The sequence below is a fragment of the Pleurodeles waltl genome, chromosome 7 (genome assembly GCF_031143425.1).
Source record: "Pleurodeles waltl isolate 20211129_DDA chromosome 7, aPleWal1.hap1.20221129, whole genome shotgun sequence".
Lineage (NCBI taxonomy): Eukaryota > Metazoa > Chordata > Amphibia > Caudata > Salamandridae > Pleurodeles > Pleurodeles waltl.
Window position 1 is genome coordinate 353,875,348 of NC_090446.1, and position 18,730 is coordinate 353,894,077.

Genomic DNA, 18,730 nt, shown 5'->3' on the forward strand with positions numbered 1-18,730 from the left:
CCTACATTGGTGGATCAGCGGTGGGGTACAAGACTTTGCATTTGCTGGACTACTCAGCCAATACCTGATCACACGACAAATTCCAAAATTGTCATTAGAAATTGATTTTTGCAATTTGAAAAGTTTTCTAAATTCTTAAAAGACCTGCTAGGGCCTTGTGTTAGATCCTGTTTAGCATTTCTTTTAGAGTTTAAAAGTTTGTTAAAAGTTTGAATTAGATTCTAGAACCAGTTTTAGTTTCTTAAAAAGTATTCCAACTTTTAGAAGCATAATGTCTAGCACAGATGTGAATGTGGTGGAACTCGACACCACACCTTACCTCCATCTACAGATGAGAGAGCTAAGGTCACTCTGTAAACTAAAGAAAATAGCAATGGGCCCCAAACCTACCAAAGTACAGCTCCAGGAGCTTTTGGCAGAGTTTGAAAAGGCCAACCCCTCTGAGGATGGCAACTCAGAGGATGAAGATAGTGACTTGGAGGGAAATTCCCCCCCTCCAGTCCTACTTAGGGAGAGCAGGGCTTCTCAAGCCCTGACTCCACAAATAATAGTCAGAGATGCTGGTTCCCTCACAGGAGGGACCAACAACTCTGAAATCACTGAGGATAACTCCAGTGAAGAGGACATCCAGTTAGCCAGGATGGCCAAAAGATTGGCTTTGGAAAGACAGATCCTAGCCATAGAGAGGGAAAGACAAGAGATGGGCCTAGGACCCATCAATGGTGGCAGCAACATAAATAGGGTCAGAGATTCTCCTGACATGTTGAAAATCCCCAAAGGGATTGTAACTAAATATGAAGATGGTGATGACATCACCAAATGGTTCACAGCTTTTGAGAGGGCTTGTGTAACCAGAAAAGTGAACAGATCTCACTGGGGTGCTCTCCTTTGGGAAATGTTCACAGGAAAGTGTAGGGATAGACTCCTCACACTCTCTGGACAAGATGCAGAATCTTATGACCTCATGAAGGGTACCCTGATTGAGGGCTTTGGATTCTCCACTGAGGAGTACAGGATTAGGTTCAGGGGGGCTCAAAAATCCTCGAGCCAGACCTGGGTTGACTTTGTTGACTACTCAGTGAAAACACTAGATGGTTGGATTCAAGGCAGTGGTGTAAGTAATTATGATGGGCTGTACAATTTATTTGTGAAAGAACACCTGTTAAGTAATTGTTTCAATGATAAACTGCATCAGCATCTGGTAGACCTAGGACCAATTTCTCCCCAAGAATTGGGAAAGAAGGCGGACCATTGGGTCAAGACAAGGGTGTCCAAGACTTCAACAGGGGGTGACCAAAAGAAAGGGGTCACAAAGACTCCCCAGCAGAAGGGTGATGAGACAACCAAAACTAAAAATAGTAAAGAGTCTTCTACAGGCCCCCAAAAACCTGCACAGGAGGGTGGGCCCAGAGCCTCTTCACAAAACAATGGGTACAAGGGTAAAAACTTTGATCCCAAAAAGGCCTGGTGTCATAGCTGTAAACAGCATGGACACCAAACTGGAGACAAGGCCTGTCCCAAGAAAGGTTCCACTCCAAACTCCCATCCAGGTAACACTGGTATGGCTAGTCTCCAAGTGGGATCAACAGTGTGCCCAGAGCAAATCAGGGTCCACACTGAAGCTACTCTAGTTTCTGAGGGTGGGGTGGATTTAGCCACACTAGCTGTCTGGCCGCCTAACATGCAAAAATACAGACAGCAACTCTTAATTAATGGGACTAGAATAGAGGGCCTGAGGGATACAGGTGCCAGTGTCACCATGGTGACAGAGAAACTGGTTTCCCCTGGCCAATACCTGACTGGAAAAACTTACACAGTCACCAACGCTGACAATCAGAGAAAAGTACATCCCATGGCAATGGTTACTTTAGAATGGGGAGGGGTCAATGGCCTGAAACAGGTGGTGGTCTCCTCAAATATCCCAGTGGACTGTCTGCTTGGAAATGACCTGGAGTCCTCAGCATGGGCTGAGGTAGAGCTAAAAACCCATGCAGCAATGCTGGGTATCCCTGAACTGGTGTGTGTGAAAACAAGAGCACAATGCAAGGCACAGGGTGAAAAAGTAGAGCTGGAGTCTGGAAAAATGGCCCAGCCTACCAAGAGAACAGGAAAGTCAGTTGGGAAACCAACTGCAACACAGCAAAAGAAAGGGAACCTCTCTTCTCAGGAAGAAGTTCTGCCCTCTGAGGGAACTGAGCCTTTGGAGCTTGAACCTTATCAGGTTGAGCTCTTAGGCCCAGGGGGACCCTCAAGGGAAGAGCTGTGTAAGGGACAAGAAACCTGTCCCTCTCTTGAAGGCCTTAGGCAGCAAGCTGCTGAAGAGTCCAAAGGCAAGAAAAATGGAACACATAGGGTCTATTGGGAAGATGGGCTCCTGTACACTGAGGCCAGAGACCCCAAACCTGGTGCCACTAGGAGAGTGGTAGTGCCTCAGCTGTTCAGAGAGTTCATCCTAACATTGGCCCATGACATTCCCCTTGCTGGACATTTGGGACAAACCAAGACGTGGGAGAGGTTAGTCAACCACTTCTACTGGCCCAATATGTCCAACATGGTTAAGGAGTTTTGCCTCTCCTGCCCCACCTGTCAAGCCAGTGGTAAGACAGGTGGGCATCCAAAGGCCCCCCTCATTCCACTTCCAGTGGTGGGGGTGCCCTTTGAAAGAGTGGGTGTGGACATAGTTGGTCCACTGGAACCTCCCACAGCCTCAGGAAATATGTATATCCTGGTAGTAGTGGATCATGCTACCAGGTATCCTGAAGCTATTCCCCTTAGGTCGACTACTGCCCCTGCAGTAGCCAAGGCCCTCATTGGTATCTTTACCAGAGTGGGTTTCCCTAAGGAGGTGGTGTCTGACAGAGGTACCAACTTCATGTCAGCATACCTAAAGCACATGTGGAATGAGTGTGGAGTGACTTATAAATTCACTACACCTTACCATCCACAAACTAATGGCTTAGTTGAGAGATTCAACAAGACATTAAAGGGCATGATCATGGGGCTCCCAGAAAAACTCAAAAGGAGATGGGATGTCCTCCTGCCATGTCTGCTTTTCGCTTACAGGGAGGTACCACAGAAGGGAGTAGGGTTCTCACCCTTTGAACTTCTGTTTGGTCATCCTGTAAGGGGACCACTTGCCCTTGTTAAAGAAGGCTGGGAGAGACCTCTCCATGAGCCTAAACAGGACATAGTGGACTATGTACTTGGCCTTCGCTCTAGAATGGCAGAGTACATGGAAAAGGCAACCAAAAACCTTGAGGCCAGCCAACAACTCCAGAAGTTTTGGTATGACCAAAAGGCTGCACTGGTTGAGTTCCAACCAGGGCAGAAAGTCTGGGTTCTGGAGCCTGTGGCTCCCAGGGCACTCCAGGACAAATGGAGTGGCCCTTACCCAGTGCTAGAGAGGAAGAGTCAGGTCACCTACCTGGTGGACCTGGGCACAAGCAGGAGCCCCAAGAGGGTGATCCATGTGAACCGCCTTAAGCTCTTCCATGACAGGGCTGATGTGAATCTGTTAATGGTAACAGATGAGGATCAGGAGGCAGAGAGTGAACCTCTCCCTGATCTTCTGTCATCAGACCCAAAAGATGGCACAGTAGATGGAGTGATCTACTCAGACACCCTCTCTGGCCAACAGCAGGCTGATTGTAGGAGAGTCCTACAACAGTTTCCTGAACTCTTCTCCTTAACCCCTGGTCAGACACACCTGTGTACCCATGATGTGGACACAGGAGACAGCATGCCTGTCAAGAACAAAATCTTTAGACAGTCTGACCATGTTAAGGAAAGCATCAAGGTGGAAGTCCACAAGATGCTGGAATTGGGAGTCATTGAGCGCTCTGACAGCCCCTGGGCTAGCCCAGTGGTCTTAGTCCCCAAACCTCACACCACAGATGGAAAGAAAGAGATGAGGTTTTGTGTGGACTACAGAGGGCTCAATTCTGTCACCAAGACAGATGCTCATCCAATTCCAAGAGCTGATGAGCTCATTGATAAATTAGGTGCTGCCAAATTTCTAAGTACCTTTGACTTGACAGCAGGGTACTGGCAAATAAAAATGGCACCTGGAGCAAAAGAAAAGACAGCATTCTCCACACCTGATGGGCATTATCAGTTTACTGTTATGCCCTTTGGTTTAAAGAATGCCCCTGCCACCTTCCAAAGGTTGGTGAATCAAGTCCTTGCTGGCTTGGAGTCCTTTAGCACAGCTTATCTTGATGATATTGCTGTCTTTAGCTCCACCTGGCAGGATCACCTGGTCCACCTGAGGAAGGTTTTGAAGGCTCTGCAATCTGCAGGCCTCTCTATCAAGGCATCCAAATGCCAGATAGGGCAGGGAACTGTGGTTTACTTGGGACACCTTGTAGGTGGAGGCCAAGTTCAGCCACTCCAACCCAAGATCCAGACTATTCTGGACTGGGTAGCTCCAAAAACCCAGACTCAAGTCAGGGCATTCCTTGGCTTGACTGGGTACTACAGGAGGTTTGTGAAGGGATATGGATCCATTGTGACAGCCCTCACTGAGCTCACCTCCAAGAAAATGCCCAAGAAAGTGAACTGGACTGTGGACTGCCAACAGGCCTTTGACACCCTGAAACAGGCAATGTGCTCAGCACCAGTTCTCAAAGCTCCAGATTATTCTAAGCAGTTCATTGTGCAGACTGATGCCTCTGAACATGGGATAGGGGCAGTTTTGTCCCAAACAAATGATGATGGCCTTGACCAGCCTGTTGCTTTCATTAGCAGGAGGTTACTCCCCAGGGAGCAGCGTTGGAGTGCCATTGAGAGGGAGGCCTTTGCTGTGGTTTGGTCCCTGAAGAAGCTGAGACCATACCTCTTTGGGACTCACTTCCTAGTTCAAACTGACCACAGACCCCTCAAATGGCTGATGCAAATGAAAGGTGAAAATCCTAAACTGTTGAGGTGGTCCATCTCCCTACAGGGAATGGACTTTATAGTGGAACACAGACCTGGGACTGCCCATGCCAATGCAGATGGCCTTTCCAGGTTCTTCCACTTAGAAAATGAAGACTCTCTTGGGAAAGGTTAGTCTCATCCTCTTTCGTTTGGGGGGGGGTTGTGTAAGGAAATGCCTCCTTGGCATGGTTGCCCCCTGACTTTTTGCCTTTGCTGATGCTATGTTTACAATTGAAAGTGTGCTGAGGCCTGCTAACCAGGCCCCAGCACCAGTGTTCTTTCCCTAACCTGTACTTTTGTATCCACAATTGGCAGACCCTGGCATCCAGATAAGTCCCTTGTAACTGGTACTTCTAGTACCAAGGGCCCTGATGCCAAGGAAGGTCTCTAAGGGCTGCAGCATGTCTTATGCCACCCTGGAGACCTCTCACTCAGCACAGACACACTGCTTGCCAGCTTGTGTGTGCTAGTGAGGACAAAACGAGTAAGTCGACATGGCACTCCCCTCAGGGTGCCATGCCAGCCTCTCACTGCCTATGCAGTATAGGTAAGACACCCCTCTAGCAGGCCTTACAGCCCTAAGGCAGGGTGCACTATACCATAGGTGAGGGTACCAGTGCATGAGCATGGTACCCCTACAGTGTCTAAACAAAACCTTAGACATTGTAAGTGCAGGGTAGCCATAAGAGTATATGGTCTGGGAGTCTGTCAAACACGAACTCCACAGCACCATAATGGCTACACTGAAAACTGGGAAGTTTGGTATCAAACTTCTCAGCACAATAAATGCACACTGATGCCAGTGTACATTTTATTGTAAAATACACCACAGAGGGCACCTTAGAGGTGCCCCCTGAAACTTAACCGACTGTCTGTGTAGGCTGACTAGTTCCAGCAGCCTGCCACACCAGAGACATGTTGCTGGCCCCATGGGGAGAGTGCCTTTGTCACTCTGAGGCCAGTAACAAAGCCTGCACTGGGTGGAGATGCTAACACCTCCCCCAGGCAGGAGCTGTGACACCTGGCGGTGAGCCTCAAAGGCTCACCCCTTTGTCACAGCCCAGCAGGGCACTCCAGCTTAGTGGAGTTGCCCGCCCCCTCCGGCCACGGCCCCCACTTTTGGCGGCAAGGCTGGAGGGAACAAAGAAAGCAACAAGGAGGAGTCACTGGCCAGTCAGGACAGCCCCTAAGGTGTCCTGAGCTGAGGTGACTCTGACTTTTAGAAATCCTCCATCTTGCAGATGGAGGATTCCCCCAATAGGGTTAGGATTGTGACCCCCTCCCCTTGGGAGGAGGCACAAAGAGGGTGTACCCACCCTCAGGGCTAGTAGCCATTGGCTACTAACCCCCCAGACCTAAACACGCCCTTAAATTTAGTATTTAAGGGCTACCCTGAACCCTAGAAAATTAGATTCCTGCAACTACAAGAAGAAGGACTGCCTAGCTGAAAAACCCCTGCAGAGGAAGACCAGAAGACGACAACTGCCTTGGCTCCAGAAACTCACCGGCCTGTCTCCTGCCTTCCAAAGATCCTGCTCCAGCGACGCCTTCCGAAGGGACCAGCGACCTCGACATCCTCTGAGGACTGCCCCTGCTTCGAAAAGACAAGAAACTCCCGAGGACAGCGGACCTGCTCCAAGAAAAGCTGCAACTTTGTTTCCAGCAACTTTAAAGATCCCTGCAAGCTCCCCGCAAGAAGCGTGAGACTTGCAACACTGCACCCGGCGACCCCGACTCGACTGGTGGCGATCCAACACCTCAGGAGGGACCCCAGGACTACTCTGATACTGTGAGTACCAAAACCTGTCCCCCCTGAGCCCCCACAGCGCCGCCTGCAGAGGGAATCCCGAGGCTTCCCCTGACCGCGACTCCTTGAATCCAAAGTCCCGACACCTGGGAGAGACCCTGCACCCGCAGCCCCCAGGACCTGAAGGACCGGACTTTCACTGGAGAAGTGACCCCCAGGAGTCCCTCTCCCTTGCCCAAGTGGAGGTTTCCCCGAGGAACCCCCCCCTTGCCTGCCTGCAGCGCTGAAGAGATCCCGAGATCTCTCATAGACTAACATTGCGAACCCGACGCTTGTTTCTACACTGCACCCGGCCGCCCCCGCGCCGCTGAGGGTGAAATTTCTGTGTGGGCTTGTGTCCCCCCCGGTGCCCTACAAAACCCCCCTGGTCTGCCCTCCGAAGACGCGGGTACTTACCTGCAAGCAGACCGGAACCGGGGCACCCCCTCCTCTCCATTCTAGCCTATGTGTTTTGGGCACCACTTTGAACTCTGCACCTGACCGGCCCTGAGCTGCTGGTGTGGTGACTTTGGGGTTGCTCTGAACCCCCAACGGTGGGCTACCTTGGACCAAGAACTGAACCCTGTAAGTGTCTTACTTACCTGGTAAAACTAACAAATACTTACCTCCCCTAGGAACTGTGAAAATTGCACTAAGTGTCCACTTTTAAAACAGCTATTTGTCAATAACTTGAAAAGTATACATGCAATTTTGATGATTTGAAGTTCCTAAAGTACTTACCTGCAATACCTTTCGAATGAGCTATTACATGTAGAATTTGAACCTGTGGTTCTTAAAATAAACTAAGAAAAGATATTTTTCTATATAAAAACCTATTGGCTGGATTTGTCTCTGAGTGTGTGTACCTCATTTATTGTCTATGTGTATGTACAACAAATGCTTAACACTACTCCTTGGATAAGCCTACTGCTCGACCACACTACCACAAAATAGAGCATTAGTATTATCTATTTTTACCACTATTTTACCTCTAAGGGGAACCCTTGGACTCTGTGCATGCTATTCCTTACTTTGAAATAGCACATACAGAGCCAACTTCCTACATTGGTGGATCAGCGGTGGGGTACAAGACTTTGCATTTGCTGGACTACTCAGCCAATACCTGATCACACGACAAATTCCAAAATTGTCATTAGAAATTGATTTTTGCAATTTGAAAAGTTTTCTAAATTCTTAAAAGACCTGCTAGGGCCTTGTGTTAGATCCTGTTTAGCATTTCTTTTAGAGTTTAAAAGTTTGTTAAAAGTTTGAATTAGATTCTAGAACCAGTTTTAGTTTCTTAAAAAGTATTCCAACTTTTAGAAGCATAATGTCTAGCACAGATGTGAATGTGGTGGAACTCGACACCACACCTTACCTCCATCTACAGATGAGAGAGCTAAGGTCACTCTGTAAACTAAAGAAAATAGCAATGGGCCCCAAACCTACCAAAGTACAGCTCCAGGAGCTTTTGGCAGAGTTTGAAAAGGCCAACCCCTCTGAGGATGGCAACTCAGAGGATGAAGATAGTGACTTGGAGGGAAATTCCCCCCCTCCAGTCCTACTTAGGGAGAGCAGGGCTTCTCAAGCCCTGACTCCACAAATAATAGTCAGAGATGCTGGTTCCCTCACAGGAGGGACCAACAACTCTGAAATCACTGAGGATAACTCCAGTGAAGAGGACATCCAGTTAGCCAGGATGGCCAAAAGATTGGCTTTGGAAAGACAGATCCTAGCCATAGAGAGGGAAAGACAAGAGATGGGCCTAGGACCCATCAATGGTGGCAGCAACATAAATAGGGTCAGAGATTCTCCTGACATGTTGAAAATCCCCAAAGGGATTGTAACTAAATATGAAGATGGTGATGACATCACCAAATGGTTCACAGCTTTTGAGAGGGCTTGTGTAACCAGAAAAGTGAACAGATCTCACTGGGGTGCTCTCCTTTGGGAAATGTTCACAGGAAAGTGTAGGGATAGACTCCTCACACTCTCTGGACAAGATGCAGAATCTTATGACCTCATGAAGGGTACCCTGATTGAGGGCTTTGGATTCTCCACTGAGGAGTACAGGATTAGGTTCAGGGGGGCTCAAAAATCCTCGAGCCAGACCTGGGTTGACTTTGTTGACTACTCAGTGAAAACACTAGATGGTTGGATTCAAGGCAGTGGTGTAAGTAATTATGATGGGCTGTACAATTTATTTGTGAAAGAACACCTGTTAAGTAATTGTTTCAATGATAAACTGCATCAGCATCTGGTAGACCTAGGACCAATTTCTCCCCAAGAATTGGGAAAGAAGGCGGACCATTGGGTCAAGACAAGGGTGTCCAAGACTTCAACAGGGGGTGACCAAAAGAAAGGGGTCACAAAGACTCCCCAGCAGAAGGGTGATGAGACAACCAAAACTAAAAATAGTAAAGAGTCTTCTACAGGCCCCCAAAAACCTGCACAGGAGGGTGGGCCCAGAGCCTCTTCACAAAACAATGGGTACAAGGGTAAAAACTTTGATCCCAAAAAGGCCTGGTGTCATAGCTGTAAACAGCATGGACACCAAACTGGAGACAAGGCCTGTCCCAAGAAAGGTTCCACTCCAAACTCCCATCCAGGTAACACTGGTATGGCTAGTCTCCAAGTGGGATCAACAGTGTGCCCAGAGCAAATCAGGGTCCACACTGAAGCTACTCTAGTTTCTGAGGGTGGGGTGGATTTAGCCACACTAGCTGTCTGGCCGCCTAACATGCAAAAATACAGACAGCAACTCTTAATTAATGGGACTAGAATAGAGGGCCTGAGGGATACAGGTGCCAGTGTCACCATGGTGACAGAGAAACTGGTTTCCCCTGGCCAATACCTGACTGGAAAAACTTACACAGTCACCAACGCTGACAATCAGAGAAAAGTACATCCCATGGCAATGGTTACTTTAGAATGGGGAGGGGTCAATGGCCTGAAACAGGTGGTGGTCTCCTCAAATATCCCAGTGGACTGTCTGCTTGGAAATGACCTGGAGTCCTCAGCATGGGCTGAGGTAGAGCTAAAAACCCATGCAGCAATGCTGGGTATCCCTGAACTGGTGTGTGTGAAAACAAGAGCACAATGCAAGGCACAGGGTGAAAAAGTAGAGCTGGAGTCTGGAAAAATGGCCCAGCCTACCAAGAGAACAGGAAAGTCAGTTGGGAAACCAACTGCAACACAGCAAAAGAAAGGGAACCTCTCTTCTCAGGAAGAAGTTCTGCCCTCTGAGGGAACTGAGCCTTTGGAGCTTGAACCTTATCAGGTTGAGCTCTTAGGCCCAGGGGGACCCTCAAGGGAAGAGCTGTGTAAGGGACAAGAAACCTGTCCCTCTCTTGAAGGCCTTAGGCAGCAAGCTGCTGAAGAGTCCAAAGGCAAGAAAAATGGAACACATAGGGTCTATTGGGAAGATGGGCTCCTGTACACTGAGGCCAGAGACCCCAAACCTGGTGCCACTAGGAGAGTGGTAGTGCCTCAGCTGTTCAGAGAGTTCATCCTAACATTGGCCCATGACATTCCCCTTGCTGGACATTTGGGACAAACCAAGACGTGGGAGAGGTTAGTCAACCACTTCTACTGGCCCAATATGTCCAACATGGTTAAGGAGTTTTGCCTCTCCTGCCCCACCTGTCAAGCCAGTGGTAAGACAGGTGGGCATCCAAAGGCCCCCCTCATTCCACTTCCAGTGGTGGGGGTGCCCTTTGAAAGAGTGGGTGTGGACATAGTTGGTCCACTGGAACCTCCCACAGCCTCAGGAAATATGTATATCCTGGTAGTAGTGGATCATGCTACCAGGTATCCTGAAGCTATTCCCCTTAGGTCGACTACTGCCCCTGCAGTAGCCAAGGCCCTCATTGGTATCTTTACCAGAGTGGGTTTCCCTAAGGAGGTGGTGTCTGACAGAGGTACCAACTTCATGTCAGCATACCTAAAGCACATGTGGAATGAGTGTGGAGTGACTTATAAATTCACTACACCTTACCATCCACAAACTAATGGCTTAGTTGAGAGATTCAACAAGACATTAAAGGGCATGATCATGGGGCTCCCAGAAAAACTCAAAAGGAGATGGGATGTCCTCCTGCCATGTCTGCTTTTCGCTTACAGGGAGGTACCACAGAAGGGAGTAGGGTTCTCACCCTTTGAACTTCTGTTTGGTCATCCTGTAAGGGGACCACTTGCCCTTGTTAAAGAAGGCTGGGAGAGACCTCTCCATGAGCCTAAACAGGACATAGTGGACTATGTACTTGGCCTTCGCTCTAGAATGGCAGAGTACATGGAAAAGGCAACCAAAAACCTTGAGGCCAGCCAACAACTCCAGAAGTTTTGGTATGACCAAAAGGCTGCACTGGTTGAGTTCCAACCAGGGCAGAAAGTCTGGGTTCTGGAGCCTGTGGCTCCCAGGGCACTCCAGGACAAATGGAGTGGCCCTTACCCAGTGCTAGAGAGGAAGAGTCAGGTCACCTACCTGGTGGACCTGGGCACAAGCAGGAGCCCCAAGAGGGTGATCCATGTGAACCGCCTTAAGCTCTTCCATGACAGGGCTGATGTGAATCTGTTAATGGTAACAGATGAGGATCAGGAGGCAGAGAGTGAACCTCTCCCTGATCTTCTGTCATCAGACCCAAAAGATGGCACAGTAGATGGAGTGATCTACTCAGACACCCTCTCTGGCCAACAGCAGGCTGATTGTAGGAGAGTCCTACAACAGTTTCCTGAACTCTTCTCCTTAACCCCTGGTCAGACACACCTGTGTACCCATGATGTGGACACAGGAGACAGCATGCCTGTCAAGAACAAAATCTTTAGACAGTCTGACCATGTTAAGGAAAGCATCAAGGTGGAAGTCCACAAGATGCTGGAATTGGGAGTCATTGAGCGCTCTGACAGCCCCTGGGCTAGCCCAGTGGTCTTAGTCCCCAAACCTCACACCACAGATGGAAAGAAAGAGATGAGGTTTTGTGTGGACTACAGAGGGCTCAATTCTGTCACCAAGACAGATGCTCATCCAATTCCAAGAGCTGATGAGCTCATTGATAAATTAGGTGCTGCCAAATTTCTAAGTACCTTTGACTTGACAGCAGGGTACTGGCAAATAAAAATGGCACCTGGAGCAAAAGAAAAGACAGCATTCTCCACACCTGATGGGCATTATCAGTTTACTGTTATGCCCTTTGGTTTAAAGAATGCCCCTGCCACCTTCCAAAGGTTGGTGAATCAAGTCCTTGCTGGCTTGGAGTCCTTTAGCACAGCTTATCTTGATGATATTGCTGTCTTTAGCTCCACCTGGCAGGATCACCTGGTCCACCTGAGGAAGGTTTTGAAGGCTCTGCAATCTGCAGGCCTCTCTATCAAGGCATCCAAATGCCAGATAGGGCAGGGAACTGTGGTTTACTTGGGACACCTTGTAGGTGGAGGCCAAGTTCAGCCACTCCAACCCAAGATCCAGACTATTCTGGACTGGGTAGCTCCAAAAACCCAGACTCAAGTCAGGGCATTCCTTGGCTTGACTGGGTACTACAGGAGGTTTGTGAAGGGATATGGATCCATTGTGACAGCCCTCACTGAGCTCACCTCCAAGAAAATGCCCAAGAAAGTGAACTGGACTGTGGACTGCCAACAGGCCTTTGACACCCTGAAACAGGCAATGTGCTCAGCACCAGTTCTCAAAGCTCCAGATTATTCTAAGCAGTTCATTGTGCAGACTGATGCCTCTGAACATGGGATAGGGGCAGTTTTGTCCCAAACAAATGATGATGGCCTTGACCAGCCTGTTGCTTTCATTAGCAGGAGGTTACTCCCCAGGGAGCAGCGTTGGAGTGCCATTGAGAGGGAGGCCTTTGCTGTGGTTTGGTCCCTGAAGAAGCTGAGACCATACCTCTTTGGGACTCACTTCCTAGTTCAAACTGACCACAGACCCCTCAAATGGCTGATGCAAATGAAAGGTGAAAATCCTAAACTGTTGAGGTGGTCCATCTCCCTACAGGGAATGGACTTTATAGTGGAACACAGACCTGGGACTGCCCATGCCAATGCAGATGGCCTTTCCAGGTTCTTCCACTTAGAAAATGAAGACTCTCTTGGGAAAGGTTAGTCTCATCCTCTTTCGTTTGGGGGGGGGTTGTGTAAGGAAATGCCTCCTTGGCATGGTTGCCCCCTGACTTTTTGCCTTTGCTGATGCTATGTTTACAATTGAAAGTGTGCTGAGGCCTGCTAACCAGGCCCCAGCACCAGTGTTCTTTCCCTAACCTGTACTTTTGTATCCACAATTGGCAGACCCTGGCATCCAGATAAGTCCCTTGTAACTGGTACTTCTAGTACCAAGGGCCCTGATGCCAAGGAAGGTCTCTAAGGGCTGCAGCATGTCTTATGCCACCCTGGAGACCTCTCACTCAGCACAGACACACTGCTTGCCAGCTTGTGTGTGCTAGTGAGGACAAAACGAGTAAGTCGACATGGCACTCCCCTCAGGGTGCCATGCCAGCCTCTCACTGCCTATGCAGTATAGGTAAGACACCCCTCTAGCAGGCCTTACAGCCCTAAGGCAGGGTGCACTATACCATAGGTGAGGGTACCAGTGCATGAGCATGGTACCCCTACAGTGTCTAAACAAAACCTTAGACATTGTAAGTGCAGGGTAGCCATAAGAGTATATGGTCTGGGAGTCTGTCAAACACGAACTCCACAGCACCATAATGGCTACACTGAAAACTGGGAAGTTTGGTATCAAACTTCTCAGCACAATAAATGCACACTGATGCCAGTGTACATTTTATTGTAAAATACACCACAGAGGGCACCTTAGAGGTGCCCCCTGAAACTTAACCGACTGTCTGTGTAGGCTGACTAGTTCCAGCAGCCTGCCACACCAGAGACATGTTGCTGGCCCCATGGGGAGAGTGCCTTTGTCACTCTGAGGCCAGTAACAAAGCCTGCACTGGGTGGAGATGCTAACACCTCCCCCAGGCAGGAGCTGTGACACCTGGCGGTGAGCCTCAAAGGCTCACCCCTTTGTCACAGCCCAGCAGGGCACTCCAGCTTAGTGGAGTTGCCCGCCCCCTCCGGCCACGGCCCCCACTTTTGGCGGCAAGGCTGGAGGGAACAAAGAAAGCAACAAGGAGGAGTCACTGGCCAGTCAGGACAGCCCCTAAGGTGTCCTGAGCTGAGGTGACTCTGACTTTTAGAAATCCTCCATCTTGCAGATGGAGGATTCCCCCAATAGGGTTAGGATTGTGACCCCCTCCCCTTGGGAGGAGGCACAAAGAGGGTGTACCCACCCTCAGGGCTAGTAGCCATTGGCTACTAACCCCCCAGACCTAAACACGCCCTTAAATTTAGTATTTAAGGGCTACCCTGAACCCTAGAAAATTAGATTCCTGCAACTACAAGAAGAAGGACTGCCTAGCTGAAAAACCCCTGCAGAGGAAGACCAGAAGACGACAACTGCCTTGGCTCCAGAAACTCACCGGCCTGTCTCCTGCCTTCCAAAGATCCTGCTCCAGCGACGCCTTCCGAAGGGACCAGCGACCTCGACATCCTCTGAGGACTGCCCCTGCTTCGAAAAGACAAGAAACTCCCGAGGACAGCGGACCTGCTCCAAGAAAAGCTGCAACTTTGTTTCCAGCAACTTTAAAGATCCCTGCAAGCTCCCCGCAAGAAGCGTGAGACTTGCAACACTGCACCCGGCGACCCCGACTCGACTGGTGGCGATCCAACACCTCAGGAGGGACCCCAGGACTACTCTGATACTGTGAGTACCAAAACCTGTCCCCCCTGAGCCCCCACAGCGCCGCCTGCAGAGGGAATCCCGAGGCTTCCCCTGACCGCGACTCCTTGAATCCAAAGTCCCGACACCTGGGAGAGACCCTGCACCCGCAGCCCCCAGGACCTGAAGGACCGGACTTTCACTGGAGAAGTGACCCCCAGGAGTCCCTCTCCCTTGCCCAAGTGGAGGTTTCCCCGAGGAACCCCCCCCTTGCCTGCCTGCAGCGCTGAAGAGATCCCGAGATCTCTCATAGACTAACATTGCGAACCCGACGCTTGTTTCTACACTGCACCCGGCCGCCCCCGCGCCGCTGAGGGTGAAATTTCTGTGTGGGCTTGTGTCCCCCCCGGTGCCCTACAAAACCCCCCTGGTCTGCCCTCCGAAGACGCGGGTACTTACCTGCAAGCAGACCGGAACCGGGGCACCCCCTCCTCTCCATTCTAGCCTATGTGTTTTGGGCACCACTTTGAACTCTGCACCTGACCGGCCCTGAGCTGCTGGTGTGGTGACTTTGGGGTTGCTCTGAACCCCCAACGGTGGGCTACCTTGGACCAAGAACTGAACCCTGTAAGTGTCTTACTTACCTGGTAAAACTAACAAATACTTACCTCCCCTAGGAACTGTGAAAATTGCACTAAGTGTCCACTTTTAAAACAGCTATTTGTCAATAACTTGAAAAGTATACATGCAATTTTGATGATTTGAAGTTCCTAAAGTACTTACCTGCAATACCTTTCGAATGAGCTATTACATGTAGAATTTGAACCTGTGGTTCTTAAAATAAACTAAGAAAAGATATTTTTCTATATAAAAACCTATTGGCTGGATTTGTCTCTGAGTGTGTGTACCTCATTTATTGTCTATGTGTATGTACAACAAATGCTTAACACTACTCCTTGGATAAGCCTACTGCTCGACCACACTACCACAAAATAGAGCATTAGTATTATCTATTTTTACCACTATTTTACCTCTAAGGGGAACCCTTGGACTCTGTGCATGCTATTCCTTACTTTGAAATAGCACATACAGAGCCAACTTCCTACACGCAGTTTATCCCAGGGATTCAGAATCAACTCGCAGACAATCTCTCTCGAGATCACCAACAGGTCCACGAATGGGAAATTCACCCCCAAACTCTGAACACTTACTTCAAGCTCTGGGGAACACCTCAGATAGACTTGTTTGCGACAAAAGAGAACGCAAAATGCCAAAACTTCGCATCCAGATACCCACACAGGCAGTCCCAGGGCAATGCCCTATGGATGAACTGGTCAGGGATATTTGCCTACGCTTTTCCTCCTCTCCCTCTCCTTCCTTATCTGGTAAACAAACTCAGTCAAAACAAACTCAAACTCATATTAATAGCACCAACTTGGGCAAGGCAACCCTGGTACACAACGCTGCTAGACCTATCAGTAGTACCACACATCAAACTGCCCAACAGACCGGATCTGTTAACTCAACACAACCAACAGATCAGGCACCCAGATCCAGCATCGCTGAATCTAGCAATCTGGCTCCTGAAATCCTACAATTCGGACACTTACAACTTACACAAGAGTGTATGGAAGTCATAAAGCAAGCCAGAAGGCCATCCACCAGGCACTGCTATGCAAGTAAATGGAAGAGGTTTGTTTGCTACTGCCATATTAATCAAATCCAACCATTACACGCAACTCCAAAAGATGTAGTGGGTTACTTGCTTCACTTACAAAAATCTAACCTAGCTTTCTCTTCCATTAAAATACAACTTGCAGCAATATCTGCATACCTGCAGACTACCTATTCAACTTCCCTTTATAGGATACCAGTCATTAAAGCATTCATGGAGGGCCTTAAAAGAATTATTCCACCAAGAACACCACCTGTTCCTTCATGGAACCTAAATGTTGTCCTAACTAGACTTATGGGTCCACCTTTTGAACCCATGCACTCCTGCGAAATACAGTTCCTAACCTGGAAGGTTGCATTCCTCATCGCCATTACTTCCCTAAGAAGAGTAAGCGAGATTCAGGCGTTTACAATACAAGAACCTTTTATACAACTACACAAGAATAAGGTCGTCCTAAGGACTAATCCTACATTTTTACCAAAGGTTATTTCACCGTTCCATCTAAATCAAACAGTGGAACTTCCAGTGTTCTTCCCACAGCCAGATTCCGTAGCTGAGAGGGCACTACATACATTAGATGTCAAAAGAGCATTAATGTATTACATTGACAGAACTAAACACATCAGAAAGACTAAACAACTATTTATTGCATTCCAAAAACCTCATGCAGGAAACCCAATATCAAAACAAGGTATAGCCAGATGGATAGTTAAATGCATCCAAATCTGCTACCTTAAAGCTAAACGACAACTGCCCATTACACCAAGGGCACACTCAACCAGAAAGAAAGGTGTTACCATGGCCTTTCTAGGAAACATCCCAATGCAAGAAATATGTAAGGCAGCCACATGGTCTACGCCTCACACATTCACCAAGCACTACTGTGTAGACGTGTTATCCGCACAACAAGCCACAGTAGGTCAAGCTGTATTAAGGACATTATTTCAGACTACTTCCACTCCTACAGGCTGATCCACCGCTTTTGGGGAGATAACTGCTTACTAGTCTATGCAAAACATGCGTATCTACAGCGACAGATGCCATCGAACTGAAAATGTCACTTACCCAGTGTACATCTGTTTGTGGCATCAGTCGCTGTAGATTCGCATGTGCCCACCCGCCTCCCCGGGAGCCTGTAGCAGTTCGGAAGTTACCTTCAACTATTTGTATATATATCATTTCAACCTTATATAGGTACATACTTAGTCACTCCATTGCATGGGCACTATTACTACAATACAACTCCTACCTCACCCTCTGCGGGGAAAAACAATCGAGGATAGAGTCGACGCCCATGCGCAATGGACACAAAAGGAGGAGTCACTCGGTCCCGTGACTCGAAAGACTTCTTCGAAGAAAAACAACTTGTAACACTCCGGCCCAACACCAGATGGCGAGCTATTGCAAAACATGCGAATCTACAGCGACTGATGCCACGAACAGATGTACACTGGGTAAGTGACATTTTCATTTAGGGGCATGTGGGGGAGTTGTAGGGTTTTAGCTCTGGGGCCACATCACCAGCAGCTGGTAGGTTTTCAGGGGGCACCTCCAAGGTGCCCTCTGGGAGCAGGTATTAATAAATCATCACTTGAATTAGTGAGGACTTCCTACTGCGAGATATTTGATACCAAACAGCCCTATTTTCAGGGACGTCATCATGCAGCCGTGGAACTCGTATTGATCAGTACCCAGCACGTGCACATGGACATAAAATATCTTCCCTGAGAACATACTATGTCTAGGAATCGACAAAGACATTGCAGGGGCATTTTCTCTCTGGCAGGTATGTCCACACAGGTAATATAATGCACTCTGCCTTAGAACTGGAAGGCCTACAGTAGGGGTGACTTAAATATATTGCATGCAGTGTTAGTGGCCATGGTACACAGGCTGTGTATCATGGTGTGTTTTCACTTTTAGCTGCACCAAGACACGTAACCTGCAATGGCAGTCTGCATGTGCTAGGTTAGGGGTCCCTGAGGGTGACACAGTACATGCTGCGGCCCTTTGGGATGCTCTTTGATGCCTATACACCAGGTACCTGGGGTACCATTTATTAGGAACATACAGGGGGCAATAATATTGCCAATTGGGAAACAATGGTACAGTTTTAGGGAAAGAGATCTGGCCCCGGGGCACTGGTTAGCAGGAACCCAGTGTATTTTCAGTCGAAATTGCATCAATTACAAGGCAATTCGTGGTGGGATTGACCATGTCAAAAACGGGAACTTTCCTACATGCATATTTTGGCATAACATTTTAATCTGCATTTCTGGTTACTCCTTAATCTGTGTTACGTTTCATTTTAACTAGCCAGTGATTGATCATTTTTATCCATGTTTAATGAATTAATATACTCATTGGGTGATATGCATTTTGTTTGCTAGTCCATCTAGTAATGGTGCCAGTATCAATGGCAAATTTTCAGCATGCACATTGGAGGAAAATCTTGAGAAATATTTTGACCTGTACATTCACAATTGAATACAGTATACTCTTATCTCAGTTTTGTGGCCACTACTACTACACACCAAGCATTTCCAACACAAATGTCTGTTTTAACCTGACCAACTTAATTTCTGAGATTCCTCTACCTAAAACTATAAAAACAGGCAAGTAAATATACTTT

The 18,730-nt window shown here is 48.4% G+C and overlaps 1 protein-coding gene across 2 annotated transcripts in view; it reads left to right on the top strand.

The window, feature by feature from the left end:
* The window catches only part of PLCG1 (phospholipase C gamma 1), a 775,517-nt gene that overhangs the window by 596,865 nt on the left and 159,922 nt on the right, over window positions 1-18,730 (top strand). The window lies entirely within an intron of this gene.